The sequence below is a fragment of the Macrotis lagotis genome, chromosome 3 (assembly GCF_037893015.1).
Source record: "Macrotis lagotis isolate mMagLag1 chromosome 3, bilby.v1.9.chrom.fasta, whole genome shotgun sequence".
NCBI lineage: Eukaryota > Metazoa > Chordata > Mammalia > Peramelemorphia > Peramelidae > Macrotis > Macrotis lagotis.
In genome coordinates, this window is record NC_133660.1 from 180,500,502 (window position 1) to 180,527,716 (window position 27,215).

Sequence of the window (27,215 nt, forward strand, 5' to 3'; positions counted from 1 at the left end):
AAAATTCAAGATTATACTGGGAGTAGGAAGTGGAGTCAGAAGAGGATAAATAACAGCACAGAAGAGGAACAAAGGACCTATTACAGTAGAAAGAAAGAAGGGAGTGTTTGAACATTGAGTAAATAACATAAAATTCTAATTGGGTTTAGAATTTTACCCTACCTCACAGAGAAGTAAGAGAGGAAAGGGGGAAAAAGGACTGATAGAAGGGAGAGAAGATTGAGGGAGATGGTGGTCAGAAGCAAAGCATTAGTGAGTAGGGTGAAAGGAGAGAGAAAAGTACAAATGGAGAAGATAGGATGGAGAGAAAAACAGGCTTAGTGATCATAACTACCAATGTTAGTGGGATGAATTCTCCCATAAAATGAAGGTGGATAAAAAAGTGGATTAAAAACCCAGAATCCTACAATACATTGTTTACACATTAAGCAGAGAATACAATGTAAATGTAAAAGATTGGAGAAAAATGTGTTATGTTCAAGCTGAAGTAAAAAAAAAGGTAGTGGTAGCATTCTGACCTCAAAGTAGAAACAAAAGTAAATTTAATTAAAAGGGAAAAGAAAGGAAATACATCATCCTAAAAGTATCTTAGATAACGAAGTAATTTCAATACTAAACATATATGCACCAAAATAGTATAGCATCCAGTTTCTTAGAGGAGTAGCTAAATGAGTTACAGGAGAATACAGCGAAATTATATTATTGGGGGGACACAATCTCACTCTCTCAGAATTAGATAAATCACATGATAAGCAAGAAGGAAGCTGAGAAGGTAAATAAAATTTAAGAAAAGTAAGATATGATAGAACTTTTGAGAAAATTAAATGGGACTAGAAAGGAATATACCTTCTTCTCTATTATACCTGTCACCTACATGAAAACTGACCATGGACAGACCTCACAATCAAATGCAGAAAGGCAAAAATATTAAAAGAATCCTTTCCAGATCATGATGCAATAAAAAATTACATGTAATAAAGAGCTAGGGAAAGAATAAAATTAATTTTAAATTAAATAACAATTTTAAATATTGAATGAATCAAACAAAATCATAAAAATAATCAACAATTTAATTCAAGACAATGACATTGATGATACATTCCACCAAAACTTGTGGGATGCTGCCAAAGGTAAATTTTATTTATATAAATGCTTACATTAATAAACTATAGAAATTGAGCATGCAAGTAAAAAAGTTAAAAAAAGAACAAATTAAAATTTCCAATTAACATTAGTTCTGGGGTAGAACCAAGATGGAGGCACAAGGCTAACCTGCTCCCAGAACCTTTCCCTACCAAAGAGAAGTGAAGCCTCTACTCTGTCAACCACACTACAGATCCCACCAAGAAAAAGAAAATATTCAAAGAAGTTTTCAATAGTATATATCATGGTAGATTTTCCGTGAATGTCTGTCTCTTTGGGGAGAAAAGGGAAGTAAAGTCCAGGAGACCGGAGGGGGTGGGAAAGCCAGCAAGAAGATTTTAATTTCAGTGCAATCCAGGTCCCAACAACTTAATAATAACAGAGGTCATTGCAGCTGGATAGCAAGCCAGCAGGGAGGATCCCAACCTCAAACAAAGTCTGAACCTTGAGAGCACCAGGGTTAAAAAACAGGACTGGGGCAGGAATAGTCAGTCCTCTGTTAAGTCAGAACCTGAACATAAAGGAGGAAACAAACCTATGCAAATGCAAAGTATGGACTGCATAGGTAATATCTTGGCCAACAACAAACCAGGGAATCAGAACCCAGCCCCAGCAAAATTAAAATAAAAGCTTGGATCTATACTCCATATACCCCAGAGGCAGAACTACAACAAGAAAAATGAACAAAAAAAGCTAAAGGAGCACTCACTATATAAAAGTACTTCATAGACAAAGATGACAGCAATGCCATAACTGAAAAAGAAAACTGTGAATAATCACTCACAGAAGAAATATCAAAACAGTCTATAAACTGGACTCAAATACAAAAGCTCATTGAAGAGCTCAAAAAAAGAAGAATTAAAAAAACAAAGAAAGAAGAAAAATGGAAAAAAAGAAATGAAAGTCACACAGGAAAATTATGACAAGTTGACCAAAGAAATAAACTCCATTAAAAGTAAAAATAACCAACTGGAGAAGAAAACATAGAAGATAATTGAAGAAAATAAAATCCTACAAATTAGAATCAAACAGGTAGAAACTAATAAATCTACAAGACAACAAGATTCCATCAAACAAAATTCAAAGGTTGAAAAAATTGAAGAAAATATAAAGTACCTACTAAGGAAAACAAATGATCTGGAAAACAGATCCAGGGGAGATGATCTATGAAACAATGGACTACTAGAAAGAACAAAAAAAACATCAAGCAGGAAATTATAAGGGAAAACTTCCCCAATCTCCTAGAACAATATAACAATACAACAATTGAAAGAATCCACAGAAAGACTCCAGAAAGAGACAGCAGGATAAAAGCTCCAAGGCCTAGAACAGTCAAATTCCAGAACTCTTAAATAGAAGAGAGAATATTACAAATAGCAAAAAGAAAAGAATTGAAATACAAAGGGAAGAAAATCAGACTAACATAGGACCTATCAGCCTCAACAATGAAGAATCAGAAGAACTGGAATAACATATTTTGGAGAGTTAAGCACCTGGGATTACAACCTAGAATGTATTACCTTACAAAATTTAGCATATACTGACAGGAAACAAAGATCCATGTTCAATGAGGAATTCCAGAATTTCCTGACACAAAGACCAGAACTGAACAGAGAATTCAATCACCAAATACACAACTGAAGAGTTGCATGTAAAAAAAAAAAAGGGTAAATGAAAAAGGGAATTGAAAAAACAAACTTGTTTTAAATAAATGTTGGCTCCTAAAAGAGACCAATTCTAATTCTTTAGAACTTAACTTCTCTATGAAATATTATAAGGTAGAATATAATTGAAGATAATGAACCTAAAGGATAAAACATAAGAAGATGAATAAAAAGTAAATCCAAGCAGAGGTCTTAACTTTAACTTAAGTTATGGTATGACTCACTATAATTACAAGGTGCTAAGCCCCTTGTCTAATGAGGGCAATATAAACTGCTAGGACCTGAGATAGTGTCTCTTTTACTTACAAGCATTTGTAAAGTTCTCAGTAATGCCTCCAGAGCCTCCCAGTACATAGAGATCTTCAAGATTTTTACAGATATTTAGATCAGAATCCAGTTAATTCAATAAGCTTCCAGTGCTTCACTTAAAAAGGAGTTAAGTATTTTGGGTGGGGTGGGGGTGGGTAAAGGGGGAGAGAATAGGTCTTGGTTCACTTAGCAAGGTGTTAAGTAGGCCTTGGGGGAGGAGCATAAATAGTTCAAGAAATGATATGGCTTTGCATGATACTTTGGCTTGTAAGGAGGATTGTGTGTATTTGAAAAGGGAGTAAGGTAAAAAATGATTATAATTATAATTTGATGCTATTTGAATCAGTGTTGCTTATCAAGCAATCAAGTAAACAATCTGTGATGATATCTTGATAACAACTTATCAAGCTTATCAAGCAATAAAAATAGTCTCACTGTGATTGATGATGCCTGATTAATAATATTATTAATTCAAGGGAAGAGGCAAAAAGATTTATAATTTTTGAAGGAAAGAAGGAAGAATGTGAATGCTGAGTAAATTCTATTCAATAGATTTAGTTCATTGAGGGAATAAGTTACAGTCTCACTTGGGTTTAAAAATATAACTTAGTCTACAGGAAAGGGGGGACTGGGAACAGGAAAAATAAGGGAGAAGGGACTGATAAAAGAGAAGGGAAGGTATAGGTGAAAATAAACTGAAAATTAAATTTCTAAAATAAAAGTCAAAGAGGCAAGATAGAAAAATTTTGGAGAAGAAGAATAAGAGAAAAGGAAAGAGAAAAAATAAATGGAGAAAGATAACATGAAGGGAAATACAGGATTAGCAATCTTAACTGTAAATGTGAATGTGATGAACTGTCCCATAAAACAGAAGCAGAGAGCAGAATGGATTAAAGACCAGAATCCTTCAATATGTTGTTTACAAGAAACACATTTGATGCAGAGAGAGAGAGAGAGAGAGAGAAGCATGGAGTAAAGGTAAAAGTTTAGAGCAAAATATATTATGCCTTAGCAGAAATCAAAAAAAAAAAAAATCTGGGGTTGTGATCCTAATCTCAAAGTAAAAAGGAAAAATCAATCTCATTAAAAGAAATAAGGAAGGAAATAATATTTTTTTTAGGTTTTTGCAAGGCAAATGGGGTTAAGTGGCTTGACCAAGGCCACAAAGCTAGGTAATTATTAAGTGTCTGAGACTCAATTTGAATGCAGGTGGTGCAGTAGATAAAGCACCGGCCCTGGAGTCAGGAGTACCACCTAGGTGCCCCCAAATTGCATCTTCTTAAAAGGCACCATTGGTATGAAGCTATATTATTACTAAACATGTATGCACCTAGTGGAATAGATTCCAGATTCCTAGAGGAAAAGCCAAGTGAAATCCAAGGAAAAATAGACATCAAAACTTTAATATTAGGGTGGCTAGGTGGAGTAGTGGATAAAGCACCAGCCCTGGAGTCAGGAGTACCTGAGTTCAAATCCAGTCTCAGACACTTAATAATTACCTAGCCGTGTGGCCTTGGGCAAGCCACTTAGCCCCATTGCCTTGCAAAAACCTAAAAAAAAAAAAACTTTGATATTGGGTGATCTCAATCTCCCAGTCTCAGAACTAGAAAAATCTAACAACAAAATAAACAAGAAATAAGTTAAGAAGGTGAATGGAATCTTAGAAAACTTAGATATGATAGGCCTCTGGAGAAAACTTAATGGGGAAAGAAAAGAGTATACATTTCTCTCAGCAGTATGTGGCACCTTCACCAAAATTGACCATGTATTAGGGCACATTAACATTAAAATCAAGTGCAGAAAGACACAAATAATAAATACGCACTTCTCAGACCATGATGCAATAAGAATTACATGTAATAAAGAGGCAGGAAAAGATAAACCAATAACTAATTGGAAATTAAATATCTTTGTTTCAAATAATGGGTAGATCAAACAGTAAATAATATAAATAACCAATAATTATATCCAAAAGAATGATAATAATGAAACATTATACCAATTCAGTTTTAAGGGGAAACTTTATATCTCCAAATGCCTATATGAATAAAGCAGAGAAAGAGGAGATCAATAAATTGGGTATGCAACTAGAAAAAGAAAAATTAAACAACCCTAAGTAAATACCAAATTAGAAATTCTGAAAATATAGACTTCAATAAAATTGAAATCAAGAAAAATAGTGATCTCACAAATAAAACTAAGAGTTACTTTTTGAAAAAAAGCCAATAAAATAGACAAACATCTGGTTAGTCTGATAAAAACATAAAAAAGATAACCAAATTAACAGTATCAAAAATGAAAAGGATTAACTAACCACAAATGTGGAGGAAATTAAAGCGATAATTTGAGCTACTTTGCTGAACTATATGCCAATAAATTGGATAATTTGCATGAAATGGATGAATATTTACAAAAATACAAACTGCCCAGATTAACAGAAGAGGAAATAAATGACTTAACCTCATTTCAGAAAAAGAAATTGAAGAAACCCTCAGTAAACTCCCTAAGAAAAAGTCTCCAGGTTGAAATGGATTTTCAAATGAATTCTATCAAACATTTAAGGAACAATTAATTCCTATTCTACATAAACTATTTTAAAAAATAGCAGAGGAAGGAGTTCAGTTCCTTTTATGACACCAACATCGTACTGATACCTAAATCAGGAATAACCAAAATAGAAGAAAAAAATTTTTGGCCAATCTCCCTAATGAATATTGAGGCAAAAATCTTAAAGAAAATTTTAGCAATGAAACTCCAGCAAGTTATTGCTAGGATAATATACCATAATCAAGTAGAGTTTATACCAGGTAGGCAGTGATGGTTCAACATTAGGAAAATACTCAGCATGATTAAACATATAAATAGTAAAACCAACAGAAATCATATGATTATCTCAATAGATACTGAAAAATCATTTATTAAAATACAACATCCCTTCCTATTAAAGACACTAGAACATTTAAGAATAAATGGTGTTTTACATAAAATAATAAATAGCATCTATCTAAAACCAGCAGCAAATATTATATTTAATGGGAATAAATTCACGGCATTTCCAATAAATTCAGAGGTGAAAGAAGGATGTCCATTATTACTCAATGGAATATTGGAAATGCTATCTGTAGCAAGAAGCAAAGAAAAAAAATTGAAGGAATTAGAATTGCCAGTGAAGAAGCAAAACTTTCATTCTTTGCAGATGATATGATGGTACACCTAGAGAACCTGAGAAAATCATGTTAAAAACTTCTTGACACAGCAAATTCAGCAACATAGCAGGATATAAAATAAATCCACACAAATCATCAGCATTTCTATATATGAACAACAAACATAAGAACAAGAGATAGAAAGAGAAATTCTATTTAAAATAAGTAGAGAAAACATTAAATAGGTGGAAATCTACTTCCCATGAAAAACCCAGAAAGTATATGAACACAATTATAAAACTCTACTCGCCCAAAGTCAGATCTAAATAACTGGAAAAAATGTCAAATGCTCATGGTTAAGTAAAACTAATATCATAAAAATGGCAATTCTACCCAAATTAAATTACACATTCAGTGTCATTCCAATCAAAGTACCAAATAACTACTTTACTGAGCTGGAAAGAATAGTATCAGTATCAAATTTTATCTGGTGCAGCAAAAGGACAAGAACAACAAGGAAACTGATGGAAAAAATAAATGTAAAGGAAGGTAGCCTTGCTCTACCAAATTGAAAGCTCTACTATAAAGCAGCAGTCTTCAAAGCTGCATAGTACTGGCTAGGAAATAGTGGGTTAGGATAGGTTTAAATGAAATTGCAGTAAGTGAATAAAGCAATCTACTATTTGACAAACTCAAAGGCATCAACCTCTGGGAGATGAACTCACTATTTGAGAAAAATTGTTTGGAAAACTGGAAAATAGTATGGCAAAACTGAGCATAGATCTACATCTCACACCTTTACCAAAATAAGGTTAAAATGAATACAGGATTTAGACATAAATAGTGATATCAAAGATAAATTAATAGACTAAAAATTATCTATCTGATCTATGGAAAAGATTTATAGCCAAACAAGAATTAGAGCACATTATAAACTGCTAAATGAATGATTTTGAATATATTAAATTAAAAAAGTTTTTAACTAATAAAATCAATTTTGCCAAAATTAGAGGAAAAGCCAAAAGTTGAGAAGCAATCTTCACAACCAGGAGTTCTGATAAAGGTTTCCTTTCTAAAATATATAGAGAATTGCATCAAATTTATAAGATCACAGGTCATTCCCCAAATGATAAATGATCATAGGATATGAACCCACTGTTTTAAAATGAAGAAATTAAAGTTATATATAATCACATGAAAAAATGCTCCAAATCATTATTTATTAGAGAAATACAAATTAAAACAACAATAAGGTGTTATCTCACACTTTTTTTAGATTAGTCCAGGTGATAAAATGGCAATGATAATCAATGCTGAAGACATTGTGGTAGGATTGGGACTTTGATGCATTTTTGGTGGAGTTGTGAATGGATCCAACCTTTCTGGAGAGCAATCTGGAACTATTCATAAAGAGCAATAAAAATGTTTATACCCTTTGATCCAGAAATTACAATTCTAGGACTATATCCAGAATAAATTGCAAAAACAGGGGAAAAGTTCTATATGTTCCAAAATATGCATAGCAGCATTTTCGTAGTGGCAAAGAATTGTAAATTGAGGGGATGTCCATCAATTGGGGAATGGCTAAGCAAGTTATGGTACATGACTATTATGGAATATTTTTGTTTTATAAGAAACCATAAATGGTTGGAATCTAGAGTAGCATGGAATGATTTATGGGATCTGATGTCGAGTGAAGGGAGTAGAATCAAGAAAACAATGTACATGTCAACATTATGAGACAAACAGCCTTGGTGTAAGCAACTCTACTCAACAGTTCAGAGAGCTATGACAACTGTATTGTACTTATAATGAACTATATTATCCCCAACCAGAGGAAGAAAAACAAAAAAAAACTTAGAGGAAAGTAAAACACCCCTTCTCAATCTGCTGAACACTTTATAAAAATTGTCTCTTATGTATCGCTTTCCTTTAACCCTCATTCCTCATGCCAAAAATTAATAATGTGTATATATGTTTAACAAAATATATATGTAAAATGCTAATCTGACTGTCCCCTACTGAGGGGAGGGGCATGGGAAGGAACGATGAAGGGAAATTTTGTAACTTGGCAATATGCATGTATGATGGATGAAAATAAAAAAAATATTGAAAATCCCAAATAAATTGTAAATAAGAAGTTCTGAAAATCATCGAAGAAATTTAAAAGACTGAAAATAAGAAAAGGATTTAACTAGCAAATGAAACTAAGAGTTGCTTTTTATGAAAACAAATTAATAAAATAGATAAACCTTTGGTTAATTTTTTCAAAATGAAAGAAGAAAATCAAATTATAAGTATCAAAAATGAAAACGATGAACTAGAAATGAGGAAATTGACATAAAAATTTTGCCAAATGTAAGACAAAAGATCTGGCAATACAAATGAAATGGATCAATATTTACTAAAAAAATTTCCTATATTCATAGAAGAGAAAATAAAATACTTAACCCTTTTCAGAAAAAAAGATATTGACCAAGTCATCAATGAAATTCCTAAGAAAATAATGTCTAGAATCAGCATCTAAAAATTAATTATTCTAAACATTTAAAGAACAATTAATTCAAATTCTATGTAAACTATTTCAAAAAACAGGAGTTTTGCCAGATTCCTTTTCTGACACCAATATGGTAACTGATACCTAAACCAAGAAGAGCCCTAACAGGCAAAAACAATTATAGTCTAATCTTCCTAATGAACATTGATGCAAAAAAATTAAATATAATTTTAAAAACATGATTACAGCAAGTTATCACTAGAACAATACATAATATATATATATAACAAAACTAACAGAAATATTATGATTATCTCAATAGATGCTGAAAAAGACTTTGACAAAATACAGTAGCCATTCCTATTGAAAATACCAACGAGCATAAGAATAAATGGATTGTAGACAATATGAAATAATTGGTAATCTACCTGCCAAGACATACCCAGACACTATATAAGCATAATTACAAAACATTTTCATGCAAATGGAGTTAAATCTTAACAATTGTAAAAATATCAATTACTCATGGGTAGCATGGGTAGGTTGAACTAATATATAAAACAATGGCAATTTTACTTAAATTAACTTACTTATTAAGTGTCTTATCAATCAAATTCCCAAAAATTATTTTACAGAGCTACCAAAAATAATAATAAAGACAAAAACGAGCACAGACAGAGGTTAAATCACTTGTCCAGGGTCAAACATCTAGGGAGAGACCAGATTTGACCTGTGATCTTAATCCTAGATACAATGTTCCCTATTTTGCTTTGAGAAATTGAGTTCTTCTGCCCTAGAAATCTTTAACCCAAGACTACTTATGTGCTATTAGGAACTGAGAAGACAAAAATGATCAATGGAACAAACAATGAATGAAGAAAAACATGAAAATGTTTATATGAATAGATACTAAGTCAGAAAAATAAAATCAGGAAAATAATATATACAAAGATTATGATGAATTTAAAGCAAAAATTACATCAATAAAATGATTAAACTAAATGCTTTAAAATTATAATGACCAAGGTTTACTCCAAAGAGATATGAGAAGGTGCCTTTGTATCTTTATTGCAGAGATAGAGGAACTCCAAGTATGTAACACTGAATATAACTGATTTCTTCAATGTCCTAAACATCTCTCTTTTTTTCTTCTTATAATAAATAAGCTCTTGGAAGAGCAAAAGGAAAGAAAGACATGCTTTGGGAAATTAAGATAATTAAAAAACAAAATGTATCAATGATAACAATTAGAAAAAATGAGTAATACATGGCACTGGATATTCAAGGAACTTATATATTCAACATCTCATCAAGAAAACAGAATTCAGAATAAAGAAATATAGACAATTTTGTTCCTTTGCAAATCAATTCGTTCTTATTAAATTATGATTATATGCTTATTTAAATAATTATGACATAGACTAATCTGCCTAAATTAAAAAAATATTTATACATAAACTTTTTTTCCTAGAAGAATCATTAACTTTTAAAATAGATGTCCTAATTATGTGAAGGATTCCTCTAAAGCTTGTAAGGTTATTCAGAATATAGAGGGATCAGGTTTTCCTAGTCTTTGGGATACACTGATTTCATTAGCTAACAATTCTTTGTCTTCTTACTCACTGATTCTACAAAAGGAAAAGGAATATGTCAAAGTGAATTTGTTGTTTGGTTCTATTAGAAAGTTATAAGATTTAAATTTTAAACTTAAAATGTTGCGATTTAATCTAGGATCATATTGAGGGGTACCATTTTTAAAGATGATCAATATAAGGAAGTTTTTTTTAAATATATATATTTAGAAAGGTTTTAATTTTTTTTTCAAAACAGGAGGGAAGGCTGGAGAGAGAGAGAAAAAAATGTTAATTGAAAAAAAGGATATACCATTGACAGTCCTAAAACTAATGCTGGCCCTTTTTGAGGGGGAAAAAAGATCCAATTGCAAAGAATCTTTTCAATTAGCTTAGTTTATCGTACATTTAATTTCCTTATTTTATTGAATAAGATAATTTCCTTTTAAATTTAGTATTCAATAAATGTTTACCTTTCCAAATTAAAAAAAATCCCTTATCAAACATCCTAATGAAATGAACTGTACATGCCTATGAAACTCAGAATATGTGATTCATGGAAAGGAAAACTCTCATAATCATAACATTTCACAACCATTTTATCTCAAGGGTTCTTGTGAGCAAAATGTGTTTAACAATATTAAACAATATAATTGATGGTTATTACGACTCTTATCTGTGAAGTTTTTCTTGAGCATTTCAACTATTCTTTTGCCCTCCTCAAATATTCCTGTTACTCTTGTTCACAAAGACTTTGAATTACATCTTGTTCCTGTTGAATATCCCCAGTAGAGGGCAAGCTCCTTGAGGACAGAAAGTGTTTCATTCTTTTCTTTGAATCCCAGTACCTAGCACAGTGCCTTTGTTATGTTATGAGATAAATAAGTGTAGTTTGAACTGCTAAAATATTATTGACTTTAAATATTTCCCATTTCACAACTGATAATTAGTGACAGTGAAGGGGGGAGGAATAAGCATTTATTAAATACTGAATATAATCTGGGCTTTGATACCACCACTCTTTACTTTCAGATTTAATTAATGATTTATTAATTGCAAAGTCTGATGACTTTTTACTAAATTTATTTTCCTTCACTATCCTGGGATTAATTCATAGTGGGGCCATTCTTTCCTATTGGTGACTCTCTCCCTGGGTAACTATTTTAGAAAGAATGCCAATAATTCTTTGCCTCATTCTTTTTGGGACTCTCTCCAGGCTCTACCTCCTCAACTGACAGGCTGTGTTCTCACTTTCCCAACCCCCTATGTGTTTTTTCTCCCTTCATTAGAATGTGAAATCTCTGAGGTTAGGGGCTGTCTTGCTTACTTATATTTATATTCCTATTTGCTTAGGCCATATTTAATAAGCATCTACTACATGCACAAGACTATGTTACATTCTAGGCATCGTTTCTTTCTGTAGGCTAAGTCCCTATCCTCATAGAGATTATTTAGAGAACAGAGAATAGTTAAGTTTGATTGGACTGGAAAGTATATGACAGGTAGTTATATAACATAAAAATAACATATATATATATATATATATATATATATAAAATGACATAAGATATATCCTATGTCTTTGCATATACAAAATACATAAATAATACATATTTTGTATATGTAAACATATATATATGTATTTATATACACATATAAAAGATACATTTTTTAACAGGGAGGTGTCAGGTGTAGCTCTCTGGGTAGTAAGAAAAACAATTTAGCAACTACTTGAAGTATGAATTGGAAGAAAGATAGAATGGAAGTAAAAAGATTGGTTAGAAGGTCACTAGAATAAACCCCAAAGGTAATGACAATGAAGGTCCCTATTAGGGAGATAACATTGTGTAAAAGGATGCAAATGCAAGAAATTCAAAGGATTTGGTAACTTCAGCAGTAATAGCTGTTACTAATATTTCCTTATAATTTATTAGGTTTTAAGCATTGTCCTCAGAGCTTTATAGCTATAATTTCATTTTATCCTCACAACAATTCTGAGAGGTATTTGCTATTAATTATTAACCCCATTTTTACAGATGAGTAAAATGCTAAAAAAGAATTATTTTTAGAAGCAGATTTTGTAATCACAGAATAGAAATTGGGATATGGATCATAAACTATAAATTAAATAATAACTAAAAGCAACAGTCAAAATTGTATTCCTGAATGTAGTCAATTTTCCTGTATTTAACTTGTATTCATTAGGGTCAGTCATTAAAAAAAAAGAGGAAGAACTTCACAGTAGGGTGGAGATCTTCCCAGTAGTGTAGTTTGACAGATTATTCTTCCTTTGGACTTCATAACCTTTTACTCATAGGAGCTAAGAAGAGCTGATTCCTACTAAGGTGTTGGCAAAGTCTCATTAATTAGTCCCCTTTGGACATCAGGATAAGCTTTCACCAACTTTCTGTTGCAGAGAGGAAAAAAGGGCATTTTTTTAAAAGTTGAGATGTGGGAACTCCAGAAATATGGATGCTACCAAATTTCTACCAACAATAAATTCCAAGGTATTATAATATCAAAGCTATTATCTCAGGGGCAGTTTAAATTTTGGAGTTCCTGAATGAAGGCAGCAATAGGATTTTCTGACTCTAGAGGAAGATGTATACTGTGGAGGTAAAATAGTAACAAGGCAGAAGGTTTTCAAGGTTTTATATAAAAACAAAGAGACATTTGAAGTAAGAAAGAGGAAGCCACTGTGTCTATAAAGGTTTTTATTTCAGATCCATCAAACTGGGCAGGAGGTGGGGATAGGGAAGCATGCTATAGGGGATTTGACTGAAGATAAAAAGAGGAAAAAGGAAATGGGATTGACTATAAATGATAGAATTTGCATAGATGAGGAAAATAATGTTTCTCTGATATTTCATAAACTGACACTGAATAAGATTATAGTAGGAATGTAGGACTTGAATTAGTTGGACATTTACTGACAGTTCATTATCTTAAAAGTAGAACTTCTAATGAATTGTGCACTTATGTGGCCAAAAAAATTCAATTCTCGGAAACTAGAAGCAATATGGGAACCTGCTAGCCTTGATTGTGACTGAGCAAGAGAAGCTGGATAGAGAAAAGTGAATAAAAAGAACTTTGAGAAAAGTGTTGGAGTCCACAGGATTCATGGCATACATACATATATATATATATATATATATATATATATATATATATATATATATATATATATATATATATACACACACACACACACACACACATATGTATACATCTGTCTCTCTCTCTATGTGTATATATATACATATATATATATATATATATATATATATATATATATATATATCCTTGTATTTGAGAATGCAAATTCAAAAAGTTTCATTTAAAAGATTGGTGTGCTCATGACTTAACTTGGGATTGTAAAGTTAATGTATTCAAGAAGTGAGAAAGTGAGGGGAGAGACAGAGAGAGAGTGAGAGTGAGAGTGAAGCGGGGAAGAATAAGAATTTATTAAATACTGAATATAATCTGGGCTTTGATACCACCACTCTTTACTTTCAGATTTAATTAATGATTTATTAATTGCAAAATCTGATGACTTTTTACTAAATTTATTTTCCTTCACTATCCTGGCATTCATTCATAGTGGGGCCCTTCTTTCCTATTGGTGACTCTCTCCCTGAGTAACTTTTAGGAAGAACCCCAATAATTCTTTGCCTCATTCTTTTTGGGACTCTCTCCAGACTCTACCTCCTCACCTGACAGGCTGTGTTCTCACTTTCCCAAACCCCTATGTGTTTTTTCTCCCTTCATTAGAATGTGAAATCTCTGAGGTTAGGGGCTGTCTTGCTTACTTATATTTGTATTCCTATGTGCTTAGCACATGTAAGTGATAAGCAAATTCGCTCTTCCACCCCCCCCTTCTTTCTTCCTTTCCCTTCCCTCTCATCTCAGTTCTTTACAAATTCGATTAAGTTCATCAGAGTTCTTTAAGCAACCACTTTCTTTTTCATCTTTTCTTTGTAAGGATAGGTTATGATTCTATTTGAAGAAGATCATTTTTTGAGTTTCTAAGCCTTTTTTGAGCCATTTTTCCTTTTAGAACCTTTGAGCATAAAATCATTATGTATCTCTTCTTTGATCTTTTTGACAAATGCTTTCCTGTATTCTCAAATGCACAGACATAGACATCCATGCAATCTAACTATGCTCAATGTTCCTCTAAGTTTCCTGCAACATCTTGTCACTAAGCAGTTCTTTACCTTGTGTAAGAATGGTCTAAAAAAACCAAAAATAGTTCATATAATTTTGTGGTTAAGAAGTGAAATCATTACTAAGATAAGTTAAAAAACAATATTTGATTTTGATTTAAGCAGAATTGAAACTCCCAAATGTCTCTAGTTAAAAGTCCTCCATAATTTGTGTATCAGTTTATAAAATGAATAAGAAAACAATGGGTGACATAAGTGGAATGATCAATGGACTTGAAATCAGAGAACTGAGATGGAGTTCTGACTGTGCCACTGATTATCTCAATTACTTTGGATAATCTTATCCTTGATCACTGCAGTTTCTCAATCTATCAAATAAGCATATTCCTACTTCCCCTGCCTAAATCAAAGGAGTATTTAGAAGAACAGTTATGATAATGTAATGGGAAAATGCTTTAAAATGTAAAACATTTTCTGAATATAAGTTTTTATTGTCTTCTGCTTATATGAGTAGCATGCTTTGTACTGCTATAATACTGCTAATTTTAGTGGTCTTATTTTAACAAAAATTCAGGTGTCTAGATATTATTTAATTTGTGGCATCCCCATTATTGAATTTCTATTCAGATGCAAACCTCCTGGATGTACAACGTTAATCCTTCAGGCATTCTATCATATCTGTTTCATTGTCATATTCTAATAAGGAATCACTTTCCGTCAAATCTTATCAATACTTTGGGGATCATATTTGCTCCTGTCAGATAACATTTGAAGGCATTCTATTTTATTTTTCATTTTTGGTACTATGCCGTGATATTTAAACAGGCTAGGCCATAAACAATTCTAGATTTTTCATAACTCTCCCCGCCTATTTTTTTCCTGCTGAAAATATTAAATAACTCCTCTTCTACTATTCTTCCTAAGCCACAGTATCCTCCACAGTATCATCTACAGTATCTTATCCCCCTCTTAAATTAAATTTTAAAACTCTTTTGATCATGTCATTAAGTTTCATACGAGATCTACCCTACTTAACATTTCTGAGCTAAACTGCAGTAATTATTAGTCATTTTTTATTCTGAGAGCTAAAGTTCTGAAGATGAATCTCTTTTCAAACTTATTTTTAAAGCCAAAAATTGACTTTCCTTTTCTACCCTTTCCCCCCCCACCTTCCTAAATTGTGACATTCAGTGAAAAGGGAGAAATATGTACCAAATCTCTAATTTCTTCAATGTATGAAGTTACAGAGCAGGAATTTTCTCTTACCAGGAAGGTCATCACCTTCACAACAATGTATAATTTTTGATATTGTCTAGAGGACTGAAGGATAAAATGACTTGCCCACAGTCATATAGAGTGTATATATCAGATCTAATGCTTGAAACCAATTTTCCCTGTCTAGTCCATTTCTTTATCCACTAATCCTTTCCAAGGTTGATCTTCAGTGAGGGTGAGATAAACCAAAGTATTTGGTGCTAGAAAACACGAGTTTAAATTTCAGCTTCTTACTAGCTTTGGGATCTTGGATATATCCTTTCAGTTGTGAGAAGAGCTAAAAGTTGCATCCATGCTTTCATGTCTTGTAAGTTTTTCTCAGGAACTTTGAAGTCATTACAGATACATTTTCTGTCTCTCTTCTACCTATATTATTTGTTCCCACATGGATCTGGAGGGATAGGTAGTAGTTGGTGGGTATGATGACTCTTAGAAGACTTTTATATTTCTTCAGGGGAAAAAACTCATTATAATCTTGTACCTTTAGGACTATCTTGCTTTGTCTTGTTTTGCAATGATAGTAGTCTAGATCTTGTAAGAAACTTTATGACCTGATCAAAAGAGTTTTAAAATTAAATTTAATAGGGGCAGCTAGGTGGCCCAGTAGATAGAGCACCGGCCCTGGAGTAAGGAGTACCTGAGTTCAAATCCGGCTTTAGACACTTAATAATTACCTAACTGTATGGCCTTGGACAAGCCACTTAACCCCATTGCCTTGCAAAACTAAATAATAAAAAAAATAAATTTAAGAGGAGAATGAGATACTGTAGATGATAAAGTGGAGGATACTGTAGCATATGAAGAAAAGTAGAGGAGGAATTATCCAATAATTTTCAGCAGGAGAAAAAAAACAGGCAGAGAGAGTGAAGGAAAATCCAGAATTGTTTTGTCTTGTATTGCAATGATATGTTTTGTCTTGTTATGTATTTGGGAGAGCTGCTTTTATCACATGAAGTTCTGTAAATATTTGCTGTGGAACACAATGATGATTTCCGGCCCATATGACTACCCTTGGAGAAAAACCAGCAGCATTTGGATTCACAGATTAGTGTAGGGAGTGAGAGAAAGAGCCCCAACACTTTAATATTAGGTCTTGTTGAACTCTGCCCCTTCCTTCACAGGGAAGAAAAAAGCAGGTAGTAAGTAGAAGGAAAATGGTGAATGGCTGTAGCACATCCTTTCAAACTCATATCCAACAGTGTCAAAGGAACCACTAATCCTAGAGTATTCCTATATAAAACTTATTCATGATAATTGTATTTCTATAATCAAAGGCTATAGAACTATAACTAGAAGGGAACTCAGAAACCATCTAATCTAATCTAATCCATTTTTTTGGGGTGAGGAAACTGAGGCCCAGAGAGGCTGAGAACTTGCTCAGAGTTACAAAGCTAAATAAATGGCCGAATGAAAATTCAACCAGATTTTCCTGATTGCAAATTCAGATCTTAATCCTCATTATCTCTCCAAAGAAACATAAGGAATGCTTATTTATATATATTTTTAAAAGTTCTAATATATGTTGCCTGAGTATAAAACAATAGTACTTTTAACACTGATTTGTAGAGTTCTGAGATTGCAGGTCATACAGAAGAAATCATAGCATCTGCCCCCAAAATGTGTATTAAAAAAAGAAAAGGAAAATATAACAAATGCATTTTAAGAGAGGATATATTATTTTTCTCCTTAATTAAAATGTAAATAATGCAAATTATAGGGCTATTATTTAAATGTATCTCATTTTTTGTGAATATTCTTTATGATAATAAGAATAAAAAAAGAGGTTGAATGGAAGTGTTAAAAGAAGTGTCAAACTTCATTATCATCCTTGTTATATTATGTTCCTCCTCATTTTCCTCAATAAACATTTATTGTTTCTACTGTATGGGGGTCACTGTGCCCTTTACATTGTCATTAATAACTGCAATGCACACACATATAAAACATAAGAAGAAAAAGGATAAATACTATACACTTATGACATTTTAATATGGAATAGCACACAAAAAGTGGAAAGTTATGCTAAATTTTTTAAACACTCATTTTCTTGAGATACTGAGAAGTAAACTAAATGGAAATAAAAAATAACATACATATTTCAACATTTGTTTCTTTGAGAGAAACATTTATTTCCATTTGGTCTTCATCTAACTGAATCTCATTTTCCCCCATTGGTTATTTTACATTCAGTTGTCAATCACTCTGCCAGATTTCTTTCTCTTGAGGTGTTTATTTTCCCTCTTACCTGTATTTTTACTAAATATGAAGTTTATTTGTCGTATCTCAAATAAATAATCGGTGAAATTCTGTATAAAAAATACAAATAACAAACAAAATTCCCTTATGAGTCTTCAAGACCCAAGCATATTAGTATCCACTTAGCAGACTCAAACCAAATGAATTAACTTTTCTTTACTCTACTTGAGTGTCTTATTTCAATGCTCTAACTATGTAAAGGGAAGAATTCAACTGAACAAGTCTCAGAGAAAAAATAATCAGCAAAAGTCTGTCAGTTCTTTTAATATGTGAGGAATATGTATCTCTAACAGATTGCCAGAAAAGATTTACTGGTGCAGGTAAAACATCTGCTGGTTCAAACAATTATATCTTGTTATTGGAATTCCACATGGAAATCACTCACATGTTAAGGAGTGGCATAGGAAGTATATCTGTTGGTTCAAAAGAACTTGATTCCCTTTATCAATTCTGCTTATTATGTTCTGACACCAAGGGGACCCAGTTAATTTTGGTTGGTCCTGAGGAAAACTTTTATAAACTGGTTTCTTAATCTTTTCAAGAAGACAAACACACTTTTCCATTCCACTTTTATTTGGTAGAAGGAACAGACTGTGCAGCAAACCTCACCAAGTCCCTGTGAGTCCCTGTAGGGACTTTATTGAGTAGCAAAAGATATTTTAAGAGGTTTTGAAGCAGGAAATAGATAAATATCTAAATCTTCATGCTCAGCTGTTTTCCAAATGGGATATTTGACTATGACTTTGGAGATGTGTATGTAGCATTTGCACCTGAAAAATCATTGTCATGCCATTTGTTACATTTGCAAGCTTTACACATTTCAAATGTCACCCTTCACTTAAAACCTTGGGGTTACAAAACAAAAAAATGCATTTCACAAACTGTTTAAAATGGATAACAATACTCATAAGAACTAGCTACACAAAGCAGCATATCTCGAGGAGTTAATCCATTTAGATTGGTGCAATTGACCTCATAATTTCTATGTGAAACTTTTTATTGCCTGCAAATCCTAACATGGTGTTGTCTTTACAACTTGCCTGATAAGTATTTATTAATTACAGTGATGATGCTGATGGTGAAGGTTGTAGGCCATGACACACAGTGGGAAGAGCAGTGGATTTGGAGTCACAGTTGTTGGAATCATTTTGCCTCTCCCAATTATTTCTTTTGAGTCTTTAGACATGTCTTTAATCTCTCTGAACTACATTCTTCTCATTTTGGGATTTCCTCATTTATAAAGTAAGAGTTTTGGATAAGATAGTTTCTAAGGTTGTTTCCAGCTTCATATCAATAATTCTAAATTGGTGATGAAATATATGAAGGAAATCTAACACATGTTAAGCAGGAAGAATAACATTCCAAAAGTGTAATGTGAAAAAACAGACATTCAGCAATGCCTTAGTATACCTTTCTTTGGGATTATGCTCCTACCTCTTATCATGGTAGTTCTAGTCCAGTTTGTGTTTTTAAAAAGTACTTTTAATGCAAAATTAAGCCTATATGACCACATTTGAAAAAATCAAACTATGATGCTATTTAGATCGCAGATTGTTACTCCATTGTATTTAGAAGAGGATGAATATAATGCTCAACTTATTGTAACTTTGCTGATTGAATGATTAAGGCTGAATCAGTGTTTGAGAGTTAAGATAGACTTTAGGGCTAATTTAATCCAATCCCTTTACAAATCTGATCACTACACTTTGCTCATGATGACTCACCCATCTTGCCCAGTGACAAATTAAATCCTTTTTTTAAAAATGTCATTGCATCCAGATTTCTATTGTAATATAGATTGTGATGCAAAATCACAGATCTTTTAAATAAAAAGAAAACTTTCTTTAGTTTAACGATAAATCTTTAAGTTATAGCTAGACTTCTGAAAGTCTAAGGTAACATTTGCCTATGTGAAAAGTCTCAGATCCAATAGACTAAGTATAAAAGTGCTTAGTATAACATTTTGGATTTTTTCCACCAGAAGGAAAAAATATTATTGCTTCACTCCATTTTCCACCTTGTCATATCCAACAACTAAATCATTCTTTGGAATATTTGAAAGGTACTTAGTTGAAGAGAATTCAAAGTATATGCATATTGTTCATGCCCAAAATAAGAGAAGTAACTCAATTTAGGACTTTTGAAAAGACTTCTAATTATGATGTCATGAAAGACATTAGTAACTGAGTCTTTCTAAGTAATCATCCAATCTACATATAATCACTTTTGAATTTTAAAAGGTATGGATATTTTATTTATATATAAACACAAATGCAAACACTTACAAGTATTATCTTTAATGGCTGACATTATTTTTTTTTAGGTTTTTGCAAGGCAAATGGAGTTAAGTGGCTTGCCCAAGGCCACACAGCCAGGTACTCCTGACTCCAGGGCCCATGCTTTATCTACTGCTCCACCTAGCCACCCCTAATGATTGACATTATTAATTTGACTGTAGAATGTTCTTTCACCAGAATAAACTCTTTAAGACCAATAAGATTTTAAACACATAATTCTTGTCTCATTAAATTTCTTACACTAGACAATTTTACTTGCTATCCCCCATGCTAGGAATGCACCCTCCTCATCTCTGTCTAGGCTTTTATAACTTTCTTCAAGATGCAACAAAAGTATGACTTTCTGAAAGGAGTCTTTCTCAAATTCTCTTTATGTTTGTACCTTCCCTTTGTTCATTATCTCCAGATTATCCTATCTAAATCTGATAAGTATTGTGGTTGTTTGTATATTATCTCCCAGATTAGTCTGCAAACTCCTTGAGTTTGTATCCTCAGTACCCACCACAATATCTGGATGGTTGTTGTAGTTGTTCAGTTGTGTCTGGTCCTTTTGTGTTTTCATGGCAGAGATACTAGAATGGTTTGCAATTTCTTTCTGTAACTCATTTTACAAACAAGGAAATTTAGTTAAACAGGGTTGAGTGACTTGTCTAAGATCACAAAACTTGTAAATGTTGGAGGCCATATTTGAATTTAGGAAGTTGTGTCTTTCTGATTCCAGGTTTAGCACTCTTTCAGCTGTGTCACCTAACTACTTTTATTTGGTCTGAGAACTGAATGATTCACATTGCTAGAGAGAACATCCATAGTAATGAAACGACAAACCCTTGAAATCTTTAAATGAATATACAGAGTTGGACAAGTTGGAGGTATTTAGGATTGAGAAATTACATGATATTTAGACTGGGAGGGAGAAATTACGTGATATTTAAATTGTTTTGGGGGAAATCCTCTTTCTCTATTTTTGCAGTAAATTATATGAACAATGAAAAAAAGGATGAATTTGGAGGGAAAGAATATAATACTACAAAGTAAGGCCACTCTCAACCTGTATTAGGAATACATTCATAAGGTTGCATTATATTCAACTTTCACTGTGTTCTCTGTGGCTAAGAATGCAATCCAAATGCACATTTTAAGGTCTCAAAGAGTAAAGGGTTTTGGTCTCTTATAAAAGCTCTAAGTGGGACAGTTGGTGTCATGCCAAGGTATTATATAAATAACTAATGGAATGAGTTTAAATGGACTCCTGCAGGCTCTCACTTTGTATTCTACAGCATGAGGACTAATTACCCTTAGTTTGGCTTTCTAGCTACAAATAGCATAATTGGTCATAAAATTATATAGTCCTTTTCAAAATACAGGCGAAGTATTTGACTCTAAAATCTCTTGGATCATTGACTTGCAGTATCTGTTAAAGCAAAAAGAGAGAGAGAGAGAGAGAGAGAGAGAGAGAGAGAGAGAGTTGTTCCTACAGGAACTGTAATAAATAGTTTGGGATTTGATATTAAATTAGATTATAATTAGGTTGATAGTTATCATTTATATGAATAATCATCTTTTCTGAGAAAATGGAGAGAGTATTATGAATCACAGTAAAACTTACCCACATTGACTTTGATCCTTTGATCTTTGGAAGTAATTGATTTCCTCTTTTCTCAATTGAACCAAATCATTAATTGCTTTTAAAACAGAAATCTCAAATTTTAAAATAAAAAAAGAATTTGCTGAAACCATAAACATTACTTTATATACCTTTATGCTTCAGAAAAGTCAAACTTTTTATGTGTTAGGAGTACCTTGACTCTTATCATTTGATATATGGATGTCATTATGATACTCCACAAATAAAAATCCATACTAGAAGGGTGAATATAGAAAATGTTAGAAGTAGAAAAGAGAGTCCAGAGCTCATGTTATATGAATTGGGAAATGAGATCCATCCTTTAGGAGCTTATATATCAATGACCCTGAGAGTTGGGTACTTGATAATAATTATCCTAGTCAGGTGCATGTGGTTGCTGGATGAAGAGGAGAGTGCCTTGGATAATGAGTAGTCCTGGAATTATCAATCCGAAATCTAATCTTTATTTTTCAAACAGAACATTCAGACCTGAATCTTGATTATTCCTGATCCTACAAGAAGAAATTTATGGATTTTACCCTAATCTAGAACAAGTGTATTCTTTTTCATTCCAGGGCCTTCATAGTAATGATTGAAGTGATTATTAGATTGATCATGAATGTAGACCCTCACACCACATATTGAATATGATATAATTTTAGCAAAAATTAATATTTGGATCACAATACTTCCATATATAATCATATATACATTTATACAAATATTTGTACATGTGTGCTTATATGTAAATAATTATATATGTACCTACCTACATATAAACAGATAGGCAAATAACATTGTTGATATAGTCAACCGAATGTGAATCTCAGGTCCACTGATACAGGAAGAAGTGTTCACCCTAAATCAAAACTCAGACATAACTTGATAACTTTTATTGAAATGGTAAGCCTCTATACAAAAATTCAGTTTATCTGCCTTCACACTGCCACTCCCAATTCAAGTTTAGTAGGAAAAAATTTCAAAAACAGCACAACAGTCTTCTCAACAATAACTGTTACTTATGAAATGGAAATACTGGTGTGAAATATTACTATAATCCAAACACATCCCAAAAATAATAAATGAATATATTTGTAAGACTTTCTCTAGTCTCTTGTTGTCAAACTAAAACTTTGTTAAAATTATAAAATTGAAGCAATTTGTTTATAGTGTTAATTATAGGGTAAGTTATACTTGAAACATGGGAACATAAAAATATATTTATATTATCATGAAGATATCTGGTGTGGTGGTAGGGAGAGGTACGTGGTACAGTGCTTAATTTGAAATAAATTTTAGTCCAAGAATTGTAGACAGGTGGAGAGAAAATATGATATATTTTTAGCAAAAATTAAGAGTTGAATCACAATCTTTCCATATATAAGCGTATATACATATAGGCATATATTTATGCATATATGCTTATATGTACATATATACATATCTAATGCAAACAGATAGGTAGACAGATGGCATTAGTATAGTTAACAGAGATTTGAATTTTGAATCAAAAGTCTTGAGTTCAAATCCTAATTCACACACATATCAAACTTGTGATTAGGAAAGAATTTTTTATTTGCTTTGAACTTATTTTTTCCGGTCTGGAATGGACATGATAGTAATATCAAGCTCTCAAGGTAATTACAAGTAGAAATGAGATGTAGCAGATGTGATGAAATTGTACCAACATATTGACCTCCTACTGAGTGGTAATATTTTATATTTGAGGATATCACATTCTATTATCAATCCCTAGGGGACAATGACAAAGTAAACTGATCTGAAAAGATCTGTCTATTCTATAGATTCCCTTGAATCGTAGTCAACTCTCCCTAACATTCCAAGCAGGGGGATTTCTCTTTACTTCCTCTTTGCTCTCCCTTTCTCCATTTTTCATAGCAGTCAAAATTCAATCATATGGCTAATATAATAGTGATATACATAGCCTTGTCTAGTGATGGTGAGACAGGACATGAAATCCCTAGATATCTCTTCTTCATTATATTTTTTTTCCCTGAGTGCAGATGATTGAAGAGATATCTTGAGAAATGAATATTTCCAACCCTGGTGGTAACCTTATGGTACTTCAGCAAGCAATGATAAATGTCTCATTCCTTTTTTTTTCCCCTCTCAATAAGAAAAGATAGAATAGAAAAACTGTTCTGATTTCTCTGCAGAAATCAATTACTTTCCTCCAAAGCAAACAAGAACAAAATTACTTAAAAGCATATATAGCTGTATATACTTCAACTATCATTCTTAAATTTAAAAAAAATTAAATCTGAAAAATAGCAAAATGAGAATTTCTATTTACATAAAAAAGATAAGGATTATACATGAAACTATAAGTATATACTCCCTTTTAAATATAATGAACTCAACAAATAAATCTGAAAGTTCACTGAAAATTTCAATTATCATTTTATTGGTAGAATGTAAACTCCATGAAGACAGGGACTATTTTGTTTTTCAATCAATTCACAATGCCTGACAGATAGTATATAATCAGTAATGGCTTTCTGAAAGGAAGTGGATAGGATACTTTTTTAACTGGCATTATGTTACAAAAAATAGACCCAGAAAGTTGAAACAAAATCAGTCTCAATATCATTCTCCAATGAATGTGTGTCTAAGATAGGTCACTTAGGTTTGCAAGAAGGAGGACTCCATGTTCAATCACAGATGGTAATAACTGGCATTCTTTCAGCATGGCTTGAGACAACTCAGTGTCATATCAACACCATGGTAAGAATTCACAAAAGCCTACAAATTGATGAAACAAAAATGTTGCAGTAGTAGGAGGTAGTCACAGGTTTATGATTTTAAAAGAAGAAATGAATATTGGAAAATACTCAATTAAAATCAAATAATTAGATTGCAAGATAAAGAATACTGATGGGGACTTAGAGGATGACTAAAATAGCATTATCATACTTTAACTAACGAAATTAATGAACTTGAGTTTTGGACTTCCGGGCAGAGCCAAGATGACAGTGCAAAACTAATATGCTCCTGAAGCTTTTCCCTACCAAAGATAAATGAAGCTTTTACTCTGACATTCAAACTACAGATCCCAAAAAGAAAATGAGAAGATTCAAAGAAGTTTTCAACTGTAGATATCATGGAGTATTTTCTGTGAAAGCCTTTCTATTTGGGGGGGGGGAAGGGGAAGTAAAGTCCAAGAAATGGGAGAGCTGGAAAACCAGCAGTAGTTTGTAGCCACATAGTAATCCAAGTCTCAACAGCTTAACAATAACAGAGGTCTCAGAAGCTAGATGGCAAATCATGAGGGATGCCAACCCCAAACAAAGTATGAACCCTGAGAACACCAGGACTGGGTCAGGAACAAATCACTGATAAGTCAGAACCTAGACATCAAGGAGAAAAAAAACCTATGCAAAGGTAAGGCATGGACTGAATAGCCAACATCTTGCCCAAGAACAAGTCAGGGTTCAGACCCCAGTACCCGAAAAGAAAAGTTGGATCTATACCCCCCTATACCTCAGAACTAGAACTAAAACAACAAAGATGAGCAAAAAAAGCTAAAAGAGCACTCACTATAGAAAACTACTTTACAGACAAAGATGATAACAATGCCAGTCTGAAGAAGAAAGCAGTGAAAAACCACTCAAAGTAGAAGTATCAAAACAGTTTATAACTTGGACTCAAAAAATCTTGTTAAATGAAATATCTTAACCTATTCCACCTGTCCTTTCTCTTACTCCAAATACATTTCCCTTTAGCCATTGATTCCACTTTTACAATATATTTTATCTTCAAATTCATCTCTCTCCTTTGCTTCATCTATAAAAGCTCCTTTTACCTGCTCTATTAAATGAGAAGTTTCATATGAATATTATCAGTATCATTTTTCTATGTAGGAATACATGCAGTTCCTCATCATCAAGTCCCTCATATTTTACCATTCTCCTCCACTCTCCATACTTCACCTGCATCCTGTGTTTGAAGATCAAACTTTCTGTTCAGTTCTCCTTGTTTCAACAGGAACAATTGATATATACCCCTGCTTCATTGAAAGGCCATCTTTTCCTCTGGAAGAGGACATTCAGTTTTGCTCAGTAGATGATTCTCAGTTGCATTCCAAGGTCTTTTGCCTCCCGAAATATTATGTTACAAGCCCTACAAGTCCTTAATATAGTTGCTGCTAAGTCCTGTGTGATCCTGACTGCAGCACCACATTATTAGAACTGTGTCCTTCTGGCTGCTTGTAATATTTTCTCTTTGACTTGGGAGTTCTGGAACTTGGGTATAATATTGCCAGGGGTTGTTGTTTTTTTGTTGTTTGCTTGTTTTGGATCTCTTTCCAGGGGAGAACAGTGGATTCTCTCAATTTCTATTTTGCCCTCTGCTTCTAGGATATCTGGGCAATTTTCCTGTAGGAATTCTTTAAAAATGAGGTCAGTACTCTTTTCCTGATCATGACTTTAAGGTATCACAACAATTTTCAAATTGTCTTTCCTGAATCTGTTTTCCAGATCAGTTGCTTTTTCAATGAGATGTTTCACATTTTCTTCTAATTTTTCATTCTTTTGGTTTTTAAGTATTGTGTTTTGACTTCTCATAAAGTCAACAGCTTCCTTTACCTCCATTCTACATCTGAAGGATTTGTTTTACATAGAGAGCTTTCTTATCTCTTTTTCCATCTGGCCAGTCCTGCTTTTTAAAGCACTCTTCTCCTTGATAACTTTTTGAACTGTTTTATCCATTTGACTTATGCGGTTTTTTTTAGGTTTTTTTTTTTTTGCAAGGCAATGGGGTTAAGGGACTTCCCCAAGGCCACACAACTAGGTAATTATTAAGTGTCTGAGAAAGGATTTGAACCCAGATACTCCTGACTCCAGGGCTGGTGCTTTATCCACTTCCCCACCTAGTGGCCCCCTTATGCTGGTTTTTAACATGTTATTTTTCTTCAGCATTTATTTTGGATCTCCTTGACTAAATTTCTGACATCTTTTTCATGTTTTTCTTGCATCTCTCTCATTTCTTTTCCCAATTTTTCTTCTATCTCCCTTACTTGATTTTCAAAATATTTTTTGAGCTCTGTCATATAGCCTGAGCCCAATTTCTGTTTTTTTCCGAAGTCTTTAGATGCAGAAGATTGTATTTCCTCATCTTCAGATTGAGTATTTTCATCCTTCTTTGCATCATAGACAATGTATTTCTCAATGATGCGCCTCTTTTTTTCTGTTTATTCATTTTCCCAGCCTGTGCCTGGTTTTGGGGTACTTCCTGAGGTTTGAGTATTA